This window comes from Ambystoma mexicanum, chromosome 3p (genome assembly GCF_040938575.1).
Source record: "Ambystoma mexicanum isolate Mex_15411 chromosome 3p, UKY_AmexF1_1, whole genome shotgun sequence".
Classification (NCBI taxonomy): domain Eukaryota; kingdom Metazoa; phylum Chordata; class Amphibia; order Caudata; family Ambystomatidae; genus Ambystoma; species Ambystoma mexicanum.
Window position 1 is genome coordinate 1,101,782,313 of NC_090925.1, and position 26,181 is coordinate 1,101,808,493.

Below are 26,181 nucleotides of genomic sequence, written 5' to 3' on the forward strand. Positions count from 1 at the left end.
CCTGTCCTGCGTACACTGGCACACATGTGCACCTCATCGCACTGTGCCTGCAGTCATCGCGCCTGTCTGGACATGTCTGCTTGCAAGTGTTGCACTTTTAATTAGTTTCGGGGACTCTGCCCTTGTCCTGTGGACAATGACACGCATGTGCACCTAATCTCACTGTGCACCCGGACACTGTGGCTTTATGGACATGTCTGCTCGAACGTGTCACACTTTTAATTAGTTTGGGGACTCCACCCCTGTCCATCTGACACTGGCATGCATGCGTACATTATCTACTGCCCAATAGGTGTCTGCAGAACAGCCATCGTGTCTGCGGAACGTCCGGGGATGTCATCATGTGACAGCACTCACGCGGTGCAACGGAGGAGTGCGCAGACAGTGTCTGTAACCCCGGGCAGTTGAAAGCTGCATTTTTGGCCTATCTAGTGTGTTTCAAGCTGAAACGTTACCTTTGCAGAGATCCTCCACCGTGTCTTAGTTGATCTGGCAACTTTTTATAACATTTTAAGCACCATGTGTTTCTCGATAGTCCGCGGACAGTCGCACGGTCCACAGACAGCCCCTCTGGAAGGATCCACCCATTACTATTTCTCATTCTCAATCTGGCTGTCCAGGAGAGAGCGCCTCTTGGTTTTCTTTGCAGAAAATGTATTGGAGAAAGAATGGCATCTGCTATGGCCAATGCAGCTTGCCAACCACCACCACCATCTGGAGGGCATGGAAAGGGGAACAGGCGTGGTGATACAGAGGAGGATCAAGAGGAAGATGAAGAAGAGGTACTAGAAGTCCCCCTCTCCAGCTCCTGTCGTGAGTCCTGGGTGTGGCAGCTGTTTACCACCATCGGGGTGTACCAAAGGCTCGGGCAGGCAAGGTTCAATGCACTGAGTGCAAGGTTGTACTCAGTCGCGGAAAACCATATGTCTACTCCTACAGGACTGTTAGGCAAGATTGTATGTAGTACCCTGTGGAGACTGCACCAGCCTTGTGCTCCTGGCAATAGGTAGCCCAACCCTTGGTATAAGTATGCACTACACAAGTTGGTAGAGTGACTGAGCATTCAGGCTTATCTCAACAGGGGTCAATGTGAGCTCCAGGGTTGTAACATAGAGTATGACAGTGACAAGTATCCAAATAAACACTTACACTCAAGGTTTCTTAATTAAACAATGATTCATTAATTTAACAGTCAGTTTGAATAAGCCTTCTTTAGAAGGGAGCAAATATGTAACACTTAAAATATACTTCCAAAGTACACACTCTCAGTTTCAATAAATCAGTACATACCCATTTGGGATGGCACACAGATTCTTCCTACACCCTGAGGTGACTTAAATAACTAGGACACTGTGGACATTGACATATCACTGGCACATTTTAGAGCAATACTGAGTTTGGTGTCAAAAGGAAAAGGATAGGGAATAAAACAATGGTTAAAAAATATTCTTAAGCATGTAAGTACTTTTGAACCCAATACAGTGTAGATTAACCCTTTCCCACCTATACAAGTAAGGAATGTATGACTTTATGGAGGGATAGTTAAAACACAAAGTTTAGCATAGTCTTTCAGGGAGCCAGGACAGCCAGTGTCACTTGAGCAAAGTCTAGGCGAGCTGAAACACTTCTTGAAGGTAGGTAAAAAAGTCTTGCACAATGTTTTAGAAATCTTTGTAGAAAATGTAATCACTGTTGGGCCACAAGCTGGGAGACTTGTGAAGGGCAAAGCTGCAAGCAACTCTGCAAAAGGCAGCCAAGGCAAGTCTCAACTGAGAGCTAGCAGCATTCTGAATGTTTTGAAGAAAAATCTGATCACCTTCATCAGTAAGATGTACTCCATCTCTGTGGAAAATGTCGGCAATTTCAAATTTAATATTTTCATTATTGAAAGACATCATGCCAACATCTCCCAAAAATGCACACACAGCCTTGTTGACATTGTGCCTCACTTTCTCAATTTGTGGACCAAATGAACTTGAGCGCATCCACATCTGTCTCTGGGCAATGCGAGAAAAAATCAGTGTTGAATTGGGGAACATTGCCTTCAATTTTCCAAATGTCTCTTTCATTCCAAACTACAATGACATTCCAGTCACTTACCCTTAACTGTTCCCTCCAGAATGAACAATAATAATGTCCAGATGTTTCAGTGTGCCCATATTTACACAAAATGGGAGCAAGACCACCAACTTCATTCCGCACACTTCATACCATTCTACGTGAAAATCATCAAATGCAAGATTTTCAGCCACTCCACAGTGCTCAGCATACACCTTCAGCCAATGGATCCATGAGTCCCACAAAATCCATACACTCTTCCTCCTGTAAGACATAGCCATAGCCATCTGCAGTCCTCTCAGCAAACAAAGCTTCTGCCAGACTCTCTCCTTGTATACCACACCTAGGGAAACTGATTGGCTAATCCCCTGGGCTTCACAGCCCCATTTCCATTCCTGGCATCCTCAAAAGACCTGGATGTGGCACATGCCATTTATGGACAGGACCTCGAATTGAAGGGGTTGGGGAGGTTTATACTTACACTTACTTTAAAACAAATTGTGAAAAGAACCTTTTTTCAGTTTTGATTTTTTTTTGGGTTTTAACTACTTAGAAATGTTTTCACATGCACACTACATCATTTTTATAGGAACTTACTGAGGTCATTTTGAATATTTTGGAGAAAGATTTAATTTCCAAAATCAGTGAAAGTCATGCCATCACTCAAAAGATTGTGTGCACCATCCGGCACACTGTTCCCATTTGGTTAATATGTCATCGCAACCCCATTAAAAAAATGTACATACCCCTTTCATTACAAGGCATCTCCATGCTTTTTGTTGGGGACAAACACATTGGTGCATTTCCCTACTGCCCTAGCATGTATGTTTGAAAAGATAATCTTTCCACGTGGAAATAGTTCCATTAATGCTTGCAGCATATCTTTCAATGCAATCAGCAAAGATATTACACTAATGTAGCACAAACTATGTCCTCCACAGTGTACCACAATCAAATCTGGATATTGAAAATGAGACTTGCTTTTGCAATATGCAAATAAACTCTTCCTGTTTTGGCCAGGCACACGATACCAAGAAACCTCCACTCCCTCCAATCCAATGTTACCAGAAATGCTACTCAAATCTGTGTACTTTTTCAGATTAAGCATACAAGAATCTCCCACCATCCACACAGTAAGCCTTCTCAAAGCAACAACCACAGCCATCTTCCCTACAAACAGCAATCAAAATATCTGCTACCCTCTCTTCCAATCAACCACAAACAGAACACCTCATGCGCTAATCCCAACTGTCCCCTTTCCATGCCAACCACTCTTAAAACACCTGGATGTGGCACACCCTGTCACAGACTACCATGCTGTCTGCAGACCCGTAACACAGAGCAGCCCTTCTTCCCATTCCACTTTAATCTAGCCCTCCCTCCTTGGCTACTTTCAAGCAGTCACACACTCATCCACCAATCACATCCAAAAACTCTACATCTAACTCTGACATCTTAGTGCAACACTTCAGATTTACTATTGAACTCTCAGTGCAAGTATCCTGTTACTCACAAGCACCTGCATCAAAAACTTCTATAAAAATCTCCAAGATTTCTATTTTCAGATTCAACCACATCTGCATCTATCAAGACAAAGGGGGTCATTACGTGTTTGGAGGCAGTCATGGTGCTAATAGCACCATGGCTGCCTCCAAACCCGTATCCGGGTCCGTGGTGTCGGAATGGGAACTTACTGGGAAATTCCAACCTTTGCGGACCCGATAAGTCCCCATTCCAAAAACCATTCCCCATTCCCATTCGAGCCCCCATAGGGCTCAATGGGAAGGTGGAAGGAGCTAATAACGGGCCCCTGGTCCCTTAACGGGTCCTGCTAAGGGTGGCTGGTAAAACCAGCTGACCCTAGTGGGACCCGCTAAGGGACCTCGGAATGCAGCGGTAGGCGGTTAATGGCACCGGCATCCTTACCGGTTCCGTTAACCCCTTACCGCCGCACTTGGAATGAGGCCCAAAGTATAGGTATGCTTATATTTGTAAAATGATATTTCCAACTCCTTTACAAATGTATCTATACAGGGTTCCTGCCACTTACCCTGCATTAACCTACTCAATAATCATACTCTTTTTTGTCCCTTCTCCTGACATCACGTGGCAGTTACTTACAATGCTGTCTGGTTACAAAGTTGTCTTTCAATGAGCATTTTCATAACAGTTTTAAAAATACAATTTTGCAATTGCAGCAGCACTGTCTGTGTCTTTTTTGTGAAAGAAAAGAAAACCACATGTAAAACATGTCTACAGCATTTTTAAATGACATATGCTGTGTGGAAGTTTAATATATTGACAGTACATGCATACTAGCGAATATGACCCAATATAATCTACCAAGTGTTCTTTTTTTCTTTCATTCTGTCACTTTTAGTACCACTTTTCCCACTAACAAAGTTACACTAAAACTCTCACAATCCAGAATTAAAATGAAAACTGCATGTGTTTTATTAAAGCATGACATCTACATAGAATGAAAAATGGCAAAATGCAATGCATTTAAAATATTTATTTCAGCACCATTCCAAGTAGAACTAATAAATGCATGTATACATTTACAACAGTACTGTGTGTCATTTAAAAAAAATAAATCAGACAAAACGCAAACGATTTGTGCAATATTTAGAATTAACACTCAGTGGCCCTCATTAGGACCCTGGCGGAGTGGGTTTCCGCCAGCGCTAATCGCGGCGGACCCGTCCGCCGTACTACGAGTTCCCTTAGCGCCATGGAGGTTTTCTCCGCCTGGTTTTACCGGGCGGAGAAAACCATGGCGCTAAGGGACCTCGTTGTTAATTACGCCGCCGTACTTTTCGGCGGCGTAATTAACTCCTTCCCCACTCCCATTATACCCTATGGGGCAAGAATGGGAATGGGGAAGGGTAAAATGGGGATTGGGGATTTACCGCTCCGCCAAGGTCGGCATGGGGTGGTAAATCCGCCAACCCCCATGGCGCTATCGGCGGCTTTCCGCCATGCTCCGCGGTGCATTTAGCACCGCGGATTCCGCCTGGGTCGTAATGAGGGCCAGTGTGTGCAATTGTATTAACGTTGATGCACATGCTCCTTCTACACCTCCGCAGGGCGTACCTTTGATCTGCACCCCTGCCGGGAGTCCTTCAAGGTGTCCTTCAAGGTTGGCAACGTTCTCCATATTGCCACTCTCAACTCTCACTCTGCCGTCAAACACTCCCCTGACATCTGCCTCCTCCTGGAAGAACATGACCTTGATGTCCTCGGGCTCACAGAGACATGGTTCACAGCCAGCTCTGTCATGAGTTTTGACACTCTCCTCCCTGGCGGCTACAAGATACTCTCCGCATCCAGATCCACCCGGTCCGAAGGGTGTGTAGCCATAATATTACCACAGTAGATTCCTGCCTATGTCATTCCTATGCAGACCTACTCCTCTTTCAAATGCCTTGTCTGCAGGCTTTCTCTCTCTCCTGGCCATGGCTGTTATCTATCAGCCACCTGGTCAGATCGACTCCTTCCTCTCTGAGTGTTCAAACCTCTCCTCCTGCCTCCTGGCCTCAACCACTCAACTCCTCCTTCTTGGTGACCTCAATATTCATCTGGCTGCTCCCTGTGCCTCCTCTGGACTCTTTCGTGACCCCTGCGATTCTCTTTCTCTCTCTCTATTCTCCCCTCTGGCTTGACCCACTGTGCAGGGCACATGCTAGATGTTCTTATCACCACTGACCTCCCCCTCTCCATCCCTCTGAGCCCTCCTCTCTCATGAGTGATCACTCCCTCCTTTACTCCCATATCTCTCTCTACTCCTCGGACCAAGCAAACTCCAACACTGCCACCTATCTTCTCGGTCCTCAGACCTATGAAATGTGTGTCAGTTGAGGCTTTCGCCACCACTTTCTTGCTCCCTCCTCCTCTGGCTGACTCACATCCTGACAAAGCCCTCTCCATGCTCTACTCTTTTATCTCTGACATGCTGGATGTTCTTGCCCCTGTCATGAGGATCTGCTTGAAGCCCAATGCCAAGTGCAACTCCTGGTACGACCACAACTTAGCTCCACTTAAATGTGAGTAGGGTGGCTGAGAGTAAATGGCAGGCTTCTTGTACACCCTCTGACAAACTGGCCTGCCGCCTGCTCCAATGGCAATACCGCCCACATCCAAGCCCGCGTCTCAGCAGCATCTAACAACTCAGCCAAACTCCTAAAAATCTGCAAGGAGCTGGCCAACCATGCTGCAGTCTCTACCTCTCCTGTCGCCTCCCAGCCCCTTTGCACAGCCCTTGCCTCTCATTTCATCTAAAAAACCCAGGGCATTCTGTCCACCCTCTCATCCTCTCCTCCTCTTCCCCCTTCTCTATATGCTAACTCTGACCCTCTTGCAGCCTCACCACCTCCCTCTTTCTCTTCCTATCCTCTATTCTCCCTCGACAAGGTTTTTAGTCAAGTCTGATCTATGAAAGTCTTGTCAATCAGATTCTTCCCTGTTCGTCTAAAACCATCAAGGACCACATTGACACCGTGGCTCCTGCTCTGGCCGAATTCTGCAACCTCTCCTTTGCATCTGGAACTGTCCCATCCCCTTGAGCACTCTCTCGTGCTCCCTCTTCTCAAGAAACCCACAGCCGACCCCTCATGCCCAGCTAACTATCACCCGATCTCCATCACTCCTTTACTGTGCAAACTCGTGGAAAAGATGGCCACCTCCCAGCTAAATCTTCACACTGATTCTGTTGGCTGTCTCCATGACCATTAGTCTTGCATTACAGCTGCCAGAAGCATGGAAACTGCTCTACTGAACATCCGTCAAGACCTGCACTCCGACCCTGACTCTAACATCCCTTCTGTCCTCATCCTACTTGATCTCTCTTCCGCCTTTGACATGGCCAACTATGCCATCCTGCTCAACCGTCGCCGTGATAACCTGGGTATCACCGATAAGGCCCTGGCCTGGCTGACCTCTTTCCGCTCTGATCAACCCTCCCAGGTCCAACTTGGGTCCTTCCTTTCATCTATCTAACTCTCTACCTGTGGTGTTCACAAAGGGTCTAACCTCTCTCCCTGGCTGTTCAACCAATACCTGGCACCTTTGCCTATTGCATTGCCGCTCTCTGCTCCGATTTTCAGTACAATGCGGAGGACACTCAGCTCGTTTTCAGCCTTCCCTCTGCCACCTCTTCACCTTCTCTCATCTCTGACTAGCTGTCTGCTATTCAGGAGTGGTGTGCTGCCTATGATCTCTGCCTTAATGCCAGAGTAAGACTGAGATTCTCCTCCTCAGCACACCTGAACCCTCCTTTCCTGACACTCTCTGGCCTGCCTCCCTTGGCCCTCTTCCTGCTCCCACCCGCGAAGCTAAGAACCTCAGTGTCATCTTTGACTCCACTCTCTCCTTTTCTCCTCCCATCTCTGATGTCTTTAAGATGTCAAACTGCCAACTGCACCGCCTCAGAGGTATTCTTCCTGTCCTCTCCTTCTCCCAGAGGCTTACTGAGCTCTGGTTCTCTCCAGGCTAGACTATTGTAACAGCCTCTTTCTAAATCTGCCTTCTTCTACTCTCCGTCCTTTGCAACTCATCCAGAACAGGACTGTGAGACATGTCCTTGGCCTCAAGCCCTGGGATTGTATCCCTCCAGCCCTGAAATCTCTTCATTGGCTCCCAGTGACTGCAAGGATTACATTCAAGACCCTTTGCATTGTCCACAAGGCCTTCTTGGGCCTGGGTCCAAAATACCTTCAACTCTCCCTTCATTAATACCTTCCCACTCAAGCTCTCCGGTCCTCCACCTCCAAGTCCCTCAGGGTCAGTCGCTTCTCCAAACAACAAGTTGGGAGTAGATCTCTTTCCTCAGTTGGGGCTTCCCTCTGGAACAGCCTCCCTGCCACTCTGAAACTTCAGGAGAACCATCGCCAGTTCCGAAAGCCCATCGAGACCTTCTCCTTTGCTTCTGCCTTTGCTCTTCCTCTCCCCTGCAGATATGTCTGCTTTGGTGCACCTGGTTACCCTCTGATTTCAGGCCTTGGTCCCTGTGCAACTAGCCACACACCCATACTGCCTCCTGGCAACCCCTACACTTAGGTCTGTATCTGTAACCCTACAGTCCCCTTACTTGCACTTATCAGATACCACTTGTCTGCGTTTTAAACCTTGCATTAGCCAGCTTGCTGGCTGCACTAGCAGTTGTTGTTTTTATCCCTTGCTCAGCACTTTCCACCTCTCCCCTCTCCCTCACACTTGCCCCTTTCCTTCTCCCCTACACTTGCACATTCTCAATGTCACTGGGATGAGTAAGATCGTTGTTTTGTCCTCCAGTGTTCCCCTCCCTTGCCTCGTTGCGCTCTGAAACACTTGTGTATGAGCGCGATACAAATAACATATCACATTATGTCATATCATCCATACTTGCTAACATTCCCCATTCTAATCTGTATGTGCTTATTGGCTCCTACATGTTTGTCTGCATTCTGGGACTTGTACACCTTTTCTAAAGCAAAAGGTCCAACCCCAACTCCCACAATACAAACAAAAGAACCATCATTTAATAAGCAACTATACATTGGAATGCATGTACTGACATCATAGTAAACTTTCACACAACTGCCACTTAAAAGTGTTCTACAAATATTGTCCATCTCCACTTCTTTTTTTAATGAAAAAGTTACACATAATGCTGCTATAAATCCACAAAACCATGTTTCAGCTTTCATGTACAGCCTCCCAAAAAGCACAGCATTTAAAACGCTCTGCATTTTCCAATTTGCATTGTATAAAAATGTCACACTTTCTTGCTGCAGTCCCATTAGGCATATTTATCACACGACTAACGGCCCCATTAGTAACAGAGCCAGTGCTCCAGTGTCCCCATTTCCGTAGAGTCCTATGGTACTCCACAGGAATAGGGACTAACATTTTCCAGGACCAGACTTTCCAGGCCAATGGGACTTGTAATGTCCTGGTGGCACCAGGAAGATAGGTGCCAAATAATTATTTGGAATCTGGTGGCAATCCATCTGCAGCACCGGCACGGTTAGCATCATACTCGTAATGAGGCCCAATTTTACTAGCTCTTCTTTCCAGGATGTCCTCCTACAATCATAATGTCTGCTTGTACTAAAATGAATTCACCATTACCATATACACCCACTAATTGTCTTCTTTCGTAATTACAGTGAACAACAACCTCCAGGAAGACAACAACGTGAAGAAAACTACTCTTCACATCCTACAAGGTAAGTACATTACTGTAGTAGTATTCTTTCTGTTACTCGTACAGTATAGTTTAGCCGCATAGTAGCCCACAAAACCCCTTTCAAATCAACATGTATTTCGCTCTTTCTCACTACACCTCAACATGTACACTCTTTCTATTCTCACCTAAACACCATTATTATACCACCCACAACTATCCTGAAAATATTGTAATGTCGTCACTTATTCATTCACACTGCCACTCTCTTACACACTAACACAAGCCCTTCACACATCTACACACACAGCTACTCTTACAACGTTCCCAACCACAACTATCAACCCATTACACAATCAGCCAGCCCTCTATGTATGTCTGCAATGACATTCACACACTCATTCACAATACACACATATATAATCCACAACTTTCAAACCCACTCTTTCCTTTTTCTTCAACAAAGGGGGTGTTACTTTACACCAACTACTGCTCCTTCCGGTAGAACAGCAGAACAAATTAGAATACTACAAACTATTAGCAGAAGCTGCTACTGAAGTACGCAGAATTCTGAAACAAATGAAAACGATCATAACAGATGAGGTAAGCATGGTTTCCAACCTAATGTTGGCTTTAATTCACCTCAGTTTGCAAGAAGTCCTAAAAATGGACTATGAACAACTCTTTGGAGGAAAATACATTATTGTTTTTGCAGATCTCCTACAGTTAACACCAGTAAAAGGTGAATATATATTGTTTTCTAATTTATTTTTATTATTATTAATGTTCAACAAGGCGAATTAGATACATGTTAGATTCACAGTACCATTCTGTGGTGTTTTAACATTACTATAACAAGGTAAATGCGAAGCAAAAATCGACTCAAGACTTGTACTTTAAACCTTCCCTCCCTTCCCTCCCCCCACCCCCCTTTCCTACTCATCACATCTTGCAAGTTGAAGAACGGAAGCCATAAACAAATCGAGAGTTAACAAGTAATAGTCCAGTTCTGAATCTGCATTGGTTACCGTAATTACCTCTCACACTACAACATTTGACATTGATATATGGCTCAAGGTCAACAGGAGTCTAGTAGTATGGGGCTTTGTCTCTGGCATGGCTCGTTGGTTTTAGTAGTGAGTGAGATTGATTAGTCTGTGGATTCCCAATATGCAGTGTAATACTCTAGGAAGGGCAACCATATCATGTTTATATTTTTACGCGATTCTTGTATGGCGGCTGTGAGGCTCTCCATTTCAAAAATGGAATGTGCTTTGATTAACCACTCCCTTTGTGACGGGAGTACAGCCGATTTCCATTTGATGGTTAAGCACACTCTAGCCGCTAGTAACAGATTGCGTGGCAAGTGTGTCAGTGACTCGTACATGTTTTCTTCATCTGGCTCTACCCCAAACAACACGAGCAAGGGTGTTAATTCCCTGGTGCTTCAATCTATGGTTTGGATCCAACACAGCACCTCCCTCCAGTAAACCTGCACCCTATTGCATTCCCACCGTTGATGCCAGTAATCACTATACTCTCCACATCTCTCCAGCAGTAGGGGGACGTGCCTGGGAACATTTTGGACAGCCTTAAATGTGTGAAGTGCCATCTCATCAGTAAACGCACATTATGCATTTTATATTGCATGGAAACGGACGACGCCCATACCGCTCTGTATATCCCCTTCCATATCTATGGTTGTGCAGAAGTTGCCAGCTCAGTCTCCCATCTAACGTCTGATGGCAGGCGGTTGAGGTGGCCTCTTGTGAGCAATGATGTATACATTTTTGATATAAGACCTCTCGACATTTTGGGAGAGCTTAGTATCTGTTCAAACGGCATCAGGGAGCGTTTTAGGGAGTCGCCACAGTGGGCGTCGTTCAGGGCGCTTCTCAGCTGAAGGAAAATTATGGGAGGCACTTCTGTACCCTGCAGGTCGACCTTAAATTCTTTCATGATAGTAAATACACCATTTTTCCACAGCTGCCCACCTCGGATGAGGCCAGCTTCATACCAGGGCTGAAATCGTTGAACCTCATTCAACAGATCACGAATGGGTGGTGCCCAGATGCAGCTGAGGGGGGAAGGCCAAGATGTAACGCCCTGCATGGCTCGAACTGGGTGCCAGTGGGACCACAACACCCTGAAGATGAGATGCTCTTTAATTCTCCTTGTCATAACCGATAGTGGGACCCACAGCCATTCTCCCAGCGTGACCGGTGCAAAAATGTAATTTTCTATTGCTACCCACTGTTTTTCAGAGTTTTCCCATAGATGGTCTGGGAGTACTCAAAGTTGTGTTGCCCTGTAATACTCTCCCAGGTCTGGAAAACCAACACGACCCTCCTCTTTGGGCCGGATTAATGTTGAGTATGGGATCCTTGCCTTTCTATCAGCCCATAGAAAGCTCCGGTAGCTCGGCATTCTTTCTTAAGGGGACTGCTATGGTCTTTTGAAGATTAGCCCGAAAATCCGAGAGGGCGCCGTATCGTGACAGTTCTCCAAAGAAGGCGGGGATAGAGGTCGATGGTGAATCTATTTTTAAAACCTTAGGACACAAAAAGTGCCGCAACACACAGCATAGGAAATGTAAATCTCTGGCAACATTTCCAATACAGAGAACTAACTAAAAAAATACGTCAGTCTGCAGACCTCACCTATGCAAACATTTTAAAAAGCATTAGAAATTATCTTCTTTCTAAATATACACAATCCATCTTAAATAGTAGGCTCATCCATGAGCTATATGGGCATAACACATCTGCTTGTGATGTCATGGAACAATCAGCACAAAAAACTGTAAAATGCATGTCCTTAATGGCAACCCTAGCAAGCTGTAGTCAATTCAGTGAGACAATGGGCCTCATTACATGGTAGGCGGTAAACATGGCGCTATTAGCGTCATGGTTGCCGCTGGTATTTTACCGTGTCCGCCTTGGTGGATGGCGGAATTACCGCCCTACTCCAAGGTGAGCGGGGGCGGTAATTCCCCATTCACCAAGGCCCTTCCCCATTCCCATTTTTGCCCCCATAGGGCATAATGGGAATGGGGAAGGCGCTAATTACGGTACCGCAAAATTGCGGTACCGTAATTAGCACCAAGGTCCCTTTGCGGCACCCTACTTTAACGGCTGGTAAAACCAGCCGTTAAAGTCGGGTCCCGCAAAGGGAACTCGTAGTAAGGCGGTAAGGGTTAACGGTCACCGGTAGCATTACCGGTGACCGTTAACCCTTACCGCCTTCCGTGGAATGAGGCCCAAATTGCATATTAGCTCCACGGACAAACTGGAAGTGCATGGCATGACACTTCCTATGTGTGAACAAGCAACAGCATGACTAAGGGCCTCATTACAATTTTGGAGGTAGCCATGGCACTATTAAATCGTGTCCGGGTCCGGTCTGGTGGAGCGGGGACTTACCGGGACATTCCGCCCTTGGCGGACCCGGTAAGTCCCCATTCCAAATGCCATTCCCCATTCCCATTTGAGCGCCCATAGGGCTCAATGGGAATGGGGAAGGTGCTAATTACGGGCCTGCTAATAGCAGGCCCGTAATTAGCTCCCTGGTCCCCTAACGGGACCGTAAAGGATGTGTGGTCCGAACACTACTTCAAACATATCCTTGACATTGAACATACCCTTCATTACACTTCATTGCAAATAAACCATTACGATTCTTCATACTGCAAGACTGCTTGTAACAACAAATACACTTATGTGTGCACTTTAAATATTCCCTTAAGTACTGCACACTTCAAACAAACATACTAGGAAACTTAAACTCACAAAGTAGGGTTTTGTAATACTGTATAGATATTTTTTCCCAATGATCCAATGATTATGCAAACAGAAACAGCAACTGTGCAGAACACATATTAAAGTTGTTTCAAACATAGTTATAAGAATGCACTGATTCTGAGGGTTTAAAAAGTACATTTATATGTGAGATTGTATGCAATGAGACATTGGGCCTCATTCCGACCCGGGCGCAAAGGGATACCGGGCACCGGTAAGGACACCGGTGCGGGTAATCCCTTTGTGCCCTATCTCGAGGTCCCCCAACGGGACCCGTAAGGTAGGTTTGGTCAGACCAAACCTACCTTACGGTTCCCGTTAGGGGACCAGGGAGCAAATAACGGCCTTGGCATGCGCCGGGCCGTTATTTGCGCCCTCCCCATTCCCATTGAGCCCTATGGGGGCTCAAATGGGAATGGGGAATGGTTTGGTAAATGGGGACTTACCGGTCCCTCCAAGGTCGCAATGGACCGGTATGTCCCCTTCTCACCAAGCCATGGCTACCTCCAAACTCGGAATGAGGCCATTGTAAACTATCCTGCCAAACATATTATACTGTTTTTTTTCCACAAAGAAAGAAGCAACGATTTATCCTTCATTACCATGTACAACAAACTCAACCTGTACCCCCAATGGTACAGCACATTGCACTTCAATTGTATTATGTTACTATGTTACAAATACTATATACTGCCCATAAACTATCTATAATTACTATACACATATTATTATACTGGTGTATCCAGTGGCCAGATTCAATTTCTATACACATATTATTATAATGGTTGTGGCCAGTGGCCAGATTCTTGGGTGCATGGCCATATTATGTTGTGGTGGTTGTGACCAATGGCTAGATTCTTGGGCACATGGCCACTCAAATATAATGTTTTCTTTAGATGAGAACATTTTTTAATACATTAAGTCGTTTATGATAGATCTCCCGATCCCCCCTGACATCTTATTACCAACATTATAAACACTACCCCTTGTAGGGACTGTTCATGAACATTATTTTAATATGTGATGTTATCAGTGACATTTCTGATGTCATCTTTAATGTATTGGGGGTGTTTGTCTTAGCAATGCACAGTGGTGGCGTGAGTTATGGTTGCTTAGCTTACCATAACGGGTGAATTTTTTTTTCGGTTTTACTTTTAACCATAGCGTCAGTTTGACAAAACGTTTTCATTACATTTCATAGGTTTTTATTAGTGCAACTTAACGATAACATCGCTTTAAGAATGTTTTTTCATTGAATTTCATGAGTTTGTATTAGGGCAACTTAACCATAACATCTCTTTAACAATGTTTTTTCAGTGAATCTCGTGGGTTTTTACCAGTGCACTGTACTTCTTTGCTACAGCGTACTAATATCATACTTACCCCCTTATAGCAACATTTCTCTCCAATTTAGAAAGTTTCACCTTAAAACTCTGCCATTCCCCACCTTGTAGCATCATTTTTAACACTTCTACACACTTTTTGCAACTTTTCCCCCTGTTTCTGTTTTTGACGATGTTGCAAACATCTGACGTCATTGCAGACTTTTCGGATAGTGTCACGTGACCAGGAAGTCATGTGTGGCGTGATGACGTGGCAGCGAATGCGTCTGCACTTCGTGAACGGGTCCATGCTTTGAAAACAGTTTGGAACTGTATTTTTCAGTCATCTAGAAACTCTGAAGCTCAAAATGTACCCTTGCACAGCTCCTACACCCATGCTTGCTCATTATACATCATCAATCTAGCACACAGCACATACTTGGAAAAATATTAGGAAAACTGCTATTTTCCTTAAAAATGTCATCAGCTATTGCCATCCCTCCTCTCCAATAGCCACCACCACCACCAGCTGGAGGACCTAAACAATGAAAGAAGTGCAATACTTCAAAAGAAAATCAAGAAGACCAGGAAGATGACGTAGAAGAAGTGAATCCATCTAACATCCACAGAGAATCGTGGGTGTGGCAGTTCTTTAACACTGTTGGAAATGTACCAACCAAAGTGTAACGCTCACCTGATATCCACGGGGATTCCACTCAGCCTGCTTTGACCAACCACGATCTCAAACCATTCCCTGGAATCCGTTCAACTGGGGACTCTGAAATACAGGATTTCTAGATTTTAGCTTTATAGTCTCAAGTTGTTTGACCCCCACTTCCCTTGAGGACCAATCCTTCCCCGATGTCCTCTCCTCACCTTGTTTTCTTGTGTAGTGTGCTCTCCATCCTGCTCTTCGGTGCAAGGGTGCATCGGGTTGATGTGGGCGCTGCGTGACCTAGTTGCTCCACTGGTGCGGCCCCAATGAGTCTGGGCTTGTTGTAACTCCAGCCCGATAAGGTAGGTTTGTTGGTTCTTGGAGAACTGTACTTTTCTTGTCTCTTGCGCCCTTAATGATGTCTCCCCCTTTTCCTTTAGGTGTTGGAAGGGGGTTGGAATGGTGTTGGGCTGCTTAAGGAAGCTGAGCACTGAACGGTGAGTGAAAGCGTGATGCGCTGCACTGTTTGCTTCTTCTTAGCTAACCTACGTCTCTCTTTGTCCTTGCAGACCGTTGCAATGTCCCAGTACGGCTGCCGGTTGACAGAATAAGATGCGGTGAGTAAAGCATGATGTGCGGCACCTTATTGACCTTTATGTGCTAACCTGTGTTGTCTTTTCCCTTTCTAGGTCGAGGGTGTGCTCCGGTGCTGAAGTTACCAAGAGCGACTCGAGTTCAGGTAAGCGTTTGACTCTTCTTGTTGTTTTAAGGAATCAGGATACGAGAATGCTTATTAATGTCTTTTCTCTCGTTCCTTTTCTTCTCAGGATGTAGGTTCTGGGCCGAAATGCTGTCTGCAGGACCAGAGGATCGTTGGATGGAAGCAGGATTCTAGACATAGGCCTACAGGAGACCGATCCGAACACGGTGAGTGCCTGAAAGCGCAGAGTAACGCAAAGCGTGTTTCTCTGTCCGGGTGTGGTTTATATAGCCTCCAGGTATCCCAGGCATCCCTAGGTCGGACCACTCCCAAAAAGCTAGACCGCATGACTCAGTTCATGGAACTGAGTTATGTGGGGGCATCCATATTGCCCCAAGTGCAATCCCAAGTCCAGTTCCAAGTCAGTCTTCTGCATCATTTATGAGCCTGGCGCCACAGACTCCAAGTGAGTCTCTGAGGAGATGGGGAGGCCCTCAAGGTCCATGTGGGGGATTGTGGCCTGGCTCCAGTGTTTTGCCTAAGGGGGCTAGGGACAGGGATCATGACACAAAGGGTAAAGCTACCAAAGTGCAGTGAACTGAGTCCAATGGTGTACTCATTTGTGGACAACCTGGGCAGTATTCCTACAGGACTGCCTCCATGAATCGCCACACCAAATCCAACCACTACAATGCTCTCAGAAAGGGTATTCCTTTCTTAGGAACTAGTAGACTGTCTTCCTCTACCTCATCTTCCTCATCCAATGCTGTAACCACACAGCTTACTTATGTGGGACCCAAAATCCTACCAGCTGCTTTTCAGCCAATAAAAGAGGCTGTTGATCCATATGTTTCGAAAACAACAGTATTCTGCATATATCGCAACACACCACTCTGCAGGGGGGGAGGAATTTCGAAGTAATTTTGAAGCTGTAATCAAGGAGCATAAGAAACACTGTCCTCTACATTAGATTGAACACACATGCATCTTCCCCTGTCCACCTGCCCCTCCATATGTGTGGTTGGTGCCCCTTCCCACATTTCCCTTCCCAACTTACTTTCTGGCCTCTCCTGGAATAAAATACCTTTCATAGTTTAAAAATAGAACTACAAAATAAGCTTATAGACTCCATCTACTTTACATTGTTCAGTAAAGTAGTTAGATTCAATAAGATTCTCCAACATTCCCATTAGCATGTTCTACTATGCTAATGGAAATAATGGACAATTGGATACTAGAGGGAAAAAAAGCACAGAAACAAGTGTCTGTCTGAAATTCTTCTCTCTAGTATACAACAAACACTATAATCCATTGCAGTTTATAACTATCCACAGTCTCTGCATTCCCCTGTCTATCACATGCTGTATTAGAAAACCCAAATTTCACATGCACATCACCACCCAAACCAGCCCTTCTACTCTTTTTACTGTTATGTTTGTAACACACCCTCATTGAATGCTTTAAACCATTCACACATATATCTGCCAATCACTTAAAAAAACTCTGCATATTAATCTTGCACCCTCCAACTGCCACTTAACAATGTTCTACAGATCTTTTGCATCTACATTTCCCATACGTATACCAACAAATTGCACACAGTGATTTTATAAATGCACATTTGCATTGTGCAGTGACAGAAGTGCATAAATAAAAGTGGCAGTACAGATGCACAAGTGCTCATGGGATCCCAGGAGGGAAGTGCCAAAGGATTCCAAGGTGGGAGGCCACTAGCTAACTGCTGGGACAGAGGAGTCCCAATGGTGGGGTACATCTTAACCATAAGGTCCATTTAACAGTGATTTTCTGTCAATTGGGTATGTTTTAATAAGTGGGGCAAAGTTTTAAGGGGGTCCCAAAATGTGTTGTTTTTCCCATAGATGCAATGGAAATAAATGTTGCTCATGACTACAACCCAAACCGCTGGATAGATTTTCACCAAATTTGCTCTAGGAGTGGTGACGTAGTCCCAAAAGCATGCTTTTATAAATTTGGTGTAAATGCGTCCAGTAAATCTTTTTTAAATGGCCAAAAAGTAGGTCCAAAAAAATGAGTGATATCTGGGTCCGGTACATGGACTCACTTCCTGATTCAGTGTTCGCTGACATGTCTGGGTCAATCAGGGGTCAGAGTGCTGTTTGCGGACATCATACGTACCTGTTGATTGGATGGTGAAAAACGTGAGGTGTGCCATATTTTTTTAAATGGTTGCCATGTTGGATCTGTGGACAGCCGCCATTGTCTGAGAATAGAGCGGTGAAAAAAAAATCTGCAAAACACATTTGGGATGTTTTTGTTAACCAAAAACGTGCCTGGAAAGCGTGAGGGAGTGGTATAAAATTGACATGGATCTGTTTTTACAGGTGAAAAAGGGGTATGCCGTGCCACAGAGTCCGTGGACATCTCCGCTGACCGCGGACAGCGCAGTGAGAACAAAGTCTGGAAAACACATTTTGGGTTATTTAGTGGCTAAAAGAGAGCCTGGAAAGAGTGGGGGAGTGGAATAAAGTTAACATGGAGATGTTTGTCTTTATAGGTGGAAAAAAGATGTGCAGGAGCCACGAAGTCCGCTGTCAATTTTAGTGTCCGCTGACATCATTTGGATGGCAGGGGGGTCTGGATGAGTCTTGTTTTTTGAACGTGTATTGTACATACTGGTTATATGGTTTAAATATATTGTGGTGTTTGTGGCCAATGACCAGATTCTTGTGTTTGTTCACTGATACATCTAGGCTAGGTGTTTCAGAATATTAAAATTCAAAAGGTGCTATATATCTAGATGTTAACCATGTCGTACTTACCTTAGGGTTTGGTCATGGGACAATAAGCAGGCCTCAAACACACAATTCATTTGTATACATGAAAAAGAACTTGTGATGTTTCTTTCTTCCTCACAATAGTTTTCCTGTATGCGCCTCTGATTTGTATGCATTGTGGGTCTTCATATGTATTGTTTGTACTAACACAAGTGTGTAGTAAGTTTTTAATTGTTAGCTGTGTATTCAATGTTTAACATTACTCAAAACTCTGATAAGGTAGCATTCATTATTTTGCTATTCAAGATTACCAGATTAAACATATTGGGCCTCATTCCGAGCCATGCCGGTAAGTATCGGTACTTTCCGGCATGGCGTAAAGTACGACACCGGGCTGGTGCAAGACCGCAAATTTTTGGCCCATTCCGAGCTCGCGGACACACGCTTTTCGCCATGCCGGAAAAAGACCGAGCGGCCTGCCGCAAAACGCCCCGAAAAACCCCTACCAGCATGCTGCGACACGTATACAACAACACTGCCCTGTAAGCTGTAGCGTCAGTGCATAACGGTGACCGTAATTTACGGAGACCGTAAATTACGGTCACTGCAATAAAAAAAAGGAACCGGAAATTATGACATCGCACAGGAACGGGAAGGAGAGCGGCGGCCATCTTTAAAATCACAATCCATTGCCGTCCTCAGCCGCCAGCACCCTTGTGAGGTAACTAAAGTCGGGAACAGGACCAGGCACCTCACAACATGCCCAAAGCACCCAAAAGGGCGGCAGATCGCATTCGCAAGCAGAGATTCTGCCCTGAGGAACTCCAGGCCATGGTCTAATTCCTGGCAGAGCATGCCGATGTTGTCTTCAGCAGCGACATGCAGAGGGAATCCACCCTCCGCAAGTAGAACATCTGGGCGGAACTTGCACAGAAGGTGAGCGCTGTAGACAACACTCCGCGCACCCCCAGGGACTGCCGCAAGCGGTGGGATGACCTGCGGGTGCGTGTGCGGGGCCTCCTCTCCAGCAACCGCAGCCAGGCCCTGCAGACGGGAGGTGGACCAAGTACCGCAGTCCAACTTGAGCCGTGGGAGGAGACCTGTGCGGCTCTCATTGGCACTGAATCCATTGAGGGCGTGGGGACCATGGAGTGTGGGGGAACGACTTCTGCAGAAGGAGGTGAGTGTCCACAGTGTACACTGGCAATGTCCATTGCATGATGAAAACAGACCCAGGGGCCATCGAAGGCACCCTCTCGGGTTGCCCTCCCCCCATCCAACGCATCCCCCCATCCAACAATTGCTGAGGCAAGAGCCGCCTAACGATGGTCCAAGTGCGAGTACATAATGCACCTCAACCATAGTGCATTGACTTGCACAGCCCATCATGCACACTGTCCAGCGTGTTAGGCATTGTACTAGCCAAAATGTACCTAAACAGGGCACAATGAGTCACTCCCAAACATGCGTATATGTCATTACCATGCACATGTACCACTGCCATAGCTACCCCCAAAACAGAACAAACCTAAAATGACTGACATGTCCATGCAGCCATGTATGCAAATAGGACATTGCACATTCACTAATGTTGTCCCTCTCTTCTACCCCAACAGGCACTGACCATGACAGCACAGAGCCCCAATCAAGCCGGCCAAGCACCTCCACGGGTAGTGGCAGGGTCAGGCCAAAGCCAGCACCAAAAACAACCACCCCCCTGCCTACGGAAAGGCCACTGGAAGCTGCCGGACCACCATCCCCCACAGCATCGGCGGCAGCAACTATGCCAACCCCTAGCTCGGCACAGTCGAGCGTCTCAGGGGAGGCTGCTGCTACCGCTCCTGATCAGTGTGAGCACAGCCCGTCACCCATCTGGGGGGCCTTGTTGGAGGACGGTCAAGACACAGTGCACAGCCCGGAGCCATGCATCGTAACACTGGCCTCATGCAGTGACTCTGGGGATGCCCCTTCACCTGTGCACAGTCCGGAACTCGACCCGCAGGGGTATGACGCCGATCTCCCCAGTCCACCTATACCGCCCCCTGCAGAGCATGCTGGACCAAGTGGATCTTCCGATGGTTTCCCATCTTTTGGCGGGCAGCGAGTGCATCAGTTTTCTGTCAATTGGATATGTTTTAATAGGTGGGGCAAAGTTATAAGGGGGTCCCAAAATGTGTTGTTTTTCCCATAGATGCAATGGAAATAAATGTTGCTCATGACTACAGCCCAAACCGCTGGATAGATTTTCACCAAATTTGCTCTAGGAGTGGTGACGTAGTCCCAAAAGCATGCTTTTATAAATTTGGTGTAAATGCGTCCAGTAGATCTTTTTTAAATGGCCAAAATGTAGGTCCAAAAAAATGAGTGATATCTGGGTCCGGTACATGGACTCACTTCCTGAATCAGTGTTCGCTGACATGTCTGGGTCAATCAGGGGTCAGAGTGCTGTTTGCGGACATCATAGTACCTGTTGATTGGATGGTGAAAAACGTGAGGTGTGCCATATTTTTTTAAATGGTTGCCATGTTGGATCTGTGGACAGCCACCATTGTCTGAGGATAGAGTGGTGAAAAAAAAAATCTGCAAAACACATTTGGTACGTTTTTGTTAACCAAAAACGGGCCTGGAAAGCGTGATGGAGTGGTATAAAATTGACATGGATCTGTTTTTACAGGTGAAAAAGGGGTATGCCGGTGCCACAGAGTCCGTGGGCATCTCCACTGACAGCGGACAGCGCAGTGAGAAAAAAGTCTGGAAAACACATTTTGGGTTATTTAGTGGCTAAAAGAGAGCCTGGAAAGAGTGGGGGAGTGGAATAAAGTTAACATGGAGATGTTTGTCTTTATAGGTGGAAAAAAGATGTGCAGGAGCCACCAAGTTCGCTGTCAATTTTAGTGTCCGCTGACATCATTTGGATGGCAGGGAGGTCTGGATGAGTCTTGTTATTTGAACGTGTATTGTACGTACTTGTTATATGGTTTAAATATATTGTGGTGTTTGTGGCCAGTGACCAGATTCTTGTGTTTGTTCACTGATACATCTAGGCCAGGTGTTTCAGAATATTAAAATTCAAAAGGTGCTATATATCTAGATGTTAACCATGTCATATATTCTTAAAGTACTTACCTTAGGGTTTGGTCATGGGACAATAAGCAGGCCTCAAACACACAATTCATTTGTAAACATCTAAAAGAACTTGTGATGTTTCTTTCTTCCTCACAATAGTTTTCCTGTATGCGCCTCTGATTTGTATGCATTGTGGGTTTTCATATGTATTGTTTGTACTAACACAAGTGTGTAGTAAGTTTTTAATTGTTAGCTGTGTATTCAATGTTTAACATTACTCAAAACTCTGATAAGGTAACATTCATTATTTTGCTATTCAAGATTACCAGATTAAACATATTGGGCCTCATTCCGAGCCATGCCGGTAAGTATCGGTACTTTCCGGCATGGCGTAAAGTACGACACCGGGCTGGTGCAAGATAGCAAATTTTGGCCCATTCCGAGCTCGCGGACACACGCTTTTCGCCATGCCGGAAAAGGACCGAGCGGCCTGCCGCAAAACGCCCCGAAAAACCCCTACCAGCATGCTGCAACACGTATACAACAACACTGCCCTGTAAGCTGTAGCGTCAGTGCATAACGGTGACCGTAATTTACGGAGACCGTAAATTACGGTCACTGCAATAAAAAAAAGGAACCGGAAATTATGACTTCGCACAGGAACGGGAAGGAGAGCGGCGGCCATCTTTAAAATCACAATCCATTGCCGTCCTCAGCCGCCAGCACCCTTGTGAGGTAACTAAAGTCGGGAACAGGACCAGGCACCTCACAACATGCCCAAAGCACCCAAAAGGGCGGCAGATCGCATTCGCAAGCAGAGATTCTGCCCTGAGGAACTCCAGGCCATGGTCTAATTCCTGGCAGAGCATGCCGATGTTGTCTTCAGCAGCGACATGCAGAGGGAATCCACCCTCCGCAAGTAGAACATCTGGGCGGAACTTGCACAGAGGGTGAGCGCTGTAGACAACACTCCCCGCACCCCCAGGGACTGCCGCAAGCGGTGGGATGACCTGCGAGTGCGTGTGCGGGGCCTCCTCTCCAGCAACCGCAGCCAGGCCCTGCAGACGGGAGGTGGACCAAGTACCGCAGTCCAACTTGAGCCGTGGGAGGAGACCTGTGCGGCTCTCATTGGCACTGAATCCATTGAGGGCGTGGGGACCATGGAGTGTGGGGGAACGACTTCTGCAGAAGGAGGTGAGTGTCCACAGTGTACACTGGCAATGTCCATTGCATGATGAAAACAGACCCAGGGGCCATCGAAGGCACCCTCTCGGGTTGCCCTCCCCCCATCCAACGCATCCCCCCATCCAACAATTGCTGAGGCAAGAGCCGCCTAACGATGGTCCAAGTGCGAGTACATAATGCACCTCAACCATAGTGCATTGACTTGCACAGCCCATCATGCACACTGTCCAGCGTGTTAGGCATTGTACTAGCCAAAATGTACATAAACAGGGCATAATGAGTCACTCCCAAACATGCGTATATGTCATTACCATGCACATGTACCACTGCCATAGCTACCCCCAAAACAGAACAAACCTAAAATGACTGACATGTCCATGCAGCCATGTATGCAAATAGGACATTGCACATTCACTAATGTTGTCCCTCTCTTCTACCCCAACAGGCACTGACCATGACAGCACAGAGCCCCAATCAAGCCGGCCAAGCACCTCCACGGGTAGTGGCAGGGTCAGGCCAAAGCCAGCACCAAAAACAACCACCCCCCTGCCTACGGAAAGGCCACTGGAAGCTGCCGGACCACCATCCCCCACAGCATCGGCGGCAGCAACTATGCCAACCCCTAGCTCGGCACAGTCGAGCGTCTCAGGGGAGGCTGCTGCTACCGCTCCTGATCAGTGTGAGCACAGCCCGTCACCCATCTGGGGGGCCTTGTTGGAGGACGGTCAAGACACAGTGCACAGCCCGGAGCCATGCATCGTAACACTGGCCTCATGCAGTGACTCTGGGGATGCCCCTTCACCTGTGCACAGTCCGGAACTCGACCCGCAGGGGTATGACGCCGATCTCCCCAGTCCACCTATACCGCCCCCTGCAGAGCATGCTGGACCAAGTGGATCTTCCGATGGTTTCCCATCTTTTGGCGGGCAGCGAGTGCATCAGTTTTCTGTCAATTGGATATGTTTTAATAAGTGGGGCAAAGTTATAAGGGGGTCCCAAAATGTGTTGTTTTTCCCATAGATGCAATGGAAATAAATGTTGCTCATGACTACAGCCCAAACCGCTGGATAGATTTTCACCAAATTTGCTCTAGGAGTGGTGACGTAGTCCCAAAAGCATGCTTTTATAAATTTGGTGTAAATGCGTCTAGTAGATCTTTTTTAAATGGCCAAAATGTAGGTCCAAAAAAATGAGTGATATCTGGGTCCGGTACATGGACTCACTTCCTGAATCAGTGTTCGCTGACATGTCTGGGTCAATCAGGGGTCAGAGTGCTGTTTGCGGACATCATAGTACCTGTTGATTGGATGGTGAAAAACGTGAGGTGTGCCATATTTTTTTAAATGGTTGCCATGTTGGATCTGTGGACAGCCGCCATTGTCTGAGGATAGAGTGGTGAAAAAAAAAATCTGCAAAACACATTTGGTACGTTTTTGTTAACCAAAAACGGGCCTGGAAAGCGTGATGGAGTGGTATAAAATTGACATGGATCTGTTTTTACAGGTGAAAAAGGGGTATGCCGGTGCCACAGAGTCCGTGGGCATCTCCACTGACAGCGGACAGCGCAGTGAGAAAAAAGTCTGGAAAACACATTTTGGGTTATTTAGTGGCTAAAAGAGAGCCTGGAAAGAGTGGGGGAGTGGAATAAAGTTAACATGGAGATGTTTGTCTTTATAGGTGGAAAAAAGATGTGCAGGAGCCACCAAGTTCGCTGTCAATTTTAGTGTCCGCTGACATCATTTGGATGGCAGGGGGGTCTGGATGAGTCTTGTTATTTGAACGTGTATTGTACGTACTTGTTATATGGTTTAAATATATTGTGGTGTTTGTGGCCAGTGACCAGATTCTTGTGTTTGTTCACTGATACATCTAGGCCAGGTGTTTCAGAATATTAAAATTCAAAAGGTGCTATATATCTAGATGTTAACCATGTCATATATTCTTAAAGTACTTACCTTAGGGTTTGGTCATGGGACAATAAGCAGGCCTCAAACACACAATTCATTTGTAAACATCTAAAAGAACTTGTGATGTTTCTTTCTTCCTCACAATAGTTTTCCTGTATGCGCCTCTGATTTGTATGCATTGTGGGTTTTCATATGTATTGTTTGTACTAACACAAGTGTGTAGTAAGTTTTTAATTGTTAGCTGTGTATTCAATGTTTAACATTACTCAAAACTCTGATAAGGTAACATTCATTATTTTGCTATTCAAGATTACCAGATTAAACATATTGGGCCTCATTCCGAGCCATGCCGGTAAGTATCGGTACTTTCCGGCATGGCGTAAAGTACGACACCGGGCTGGTGCAAGACCGCAAATTTTGGCCCATTCCGAGCTCGCGGACACACGCTTTTCGCCATGCCGGAAAAGGACCGAGCGGCCTGCCGCAAAACGCCCCGAAAAACCCCTACCAGCATGCTGCAACACGTATACAACAACACTGCCCTGTAAGCTGTAGCGTCAGTGCATAACGGTGACCGTAATTTACGTAGACCGTAAATTACGGTCACTGCAATAAAAAAAAGGAACCGGAAATTATGACATCGCACAGGAACGGGAAGGAGAGCGGCGGCCATCTTTAAAATCACAATCCATTGTCATCCTCAGCCGCCAGCACCCTTGTGAGGTAACTAAAGTCGGGAACAGGGCCAGGCACCTCACAACATGCCCAAAGCACCCAAAAGGGCGGCAGATCGCATTCGCAAGCAGAGATTCTGCCCTGAGGAACTCCAGGCCATGGTCGAATTCCTGGCAGAGCATGCCGATGTTGTCTTCAGCAGCGACATGCAGAGGGAATCCACCCTCCGCAAGAAGAACATCTGGGCGGAACTTGCACAGAGGGTGAGCGCTGTAGACAACACTCCCCGCACCCCCAGGGACTGCCGCAAGCGGTGGGATGACCTGCGGGTGCGTGTGCAGGGCCTCCTCTCCAGCAACCGCAGCCAGGCCCTGCAGACGGGAGGTGGACCAAGTACCGCAGTCCAACTTGAGCCGTGGGAGGAGACCTGTGCGGCTCTCATTTGCACTGAATCCATTGAGGGCGTGGGGACCATGGAGTGTGGGGGAACGACTTCTGCAGAAGGAGGTGAGTGTCCACAGTGTACACTGGCAATGTCCATTGCATGATGAAAACAGACCCAGGGGCCATCGAAGGCACCCTCTCGGGTTGCCCTCCCCCCATCCAACGCATCCCCCATCCAACAAATGCTGAGGCAAGTGTCGCCTAACGATGGTCCAAGTGCGAGTACATAATGCACCTCAACCATAGTGCATTGACTTGCACAGCCCATCATGCACACTGTCCAGCGTGTTAGGCATTGTACTAGCCAAAATGTACATAAACAGGGCACAATGAGTCACTCCCAAACATGCGTATATGTCATTACCATTAACATGTACCACTGCCATAGCTACCCCCAAAACAGAACAAACCTAAAATGACTGACATGTCCATGCAGCCATGTATGCAAATA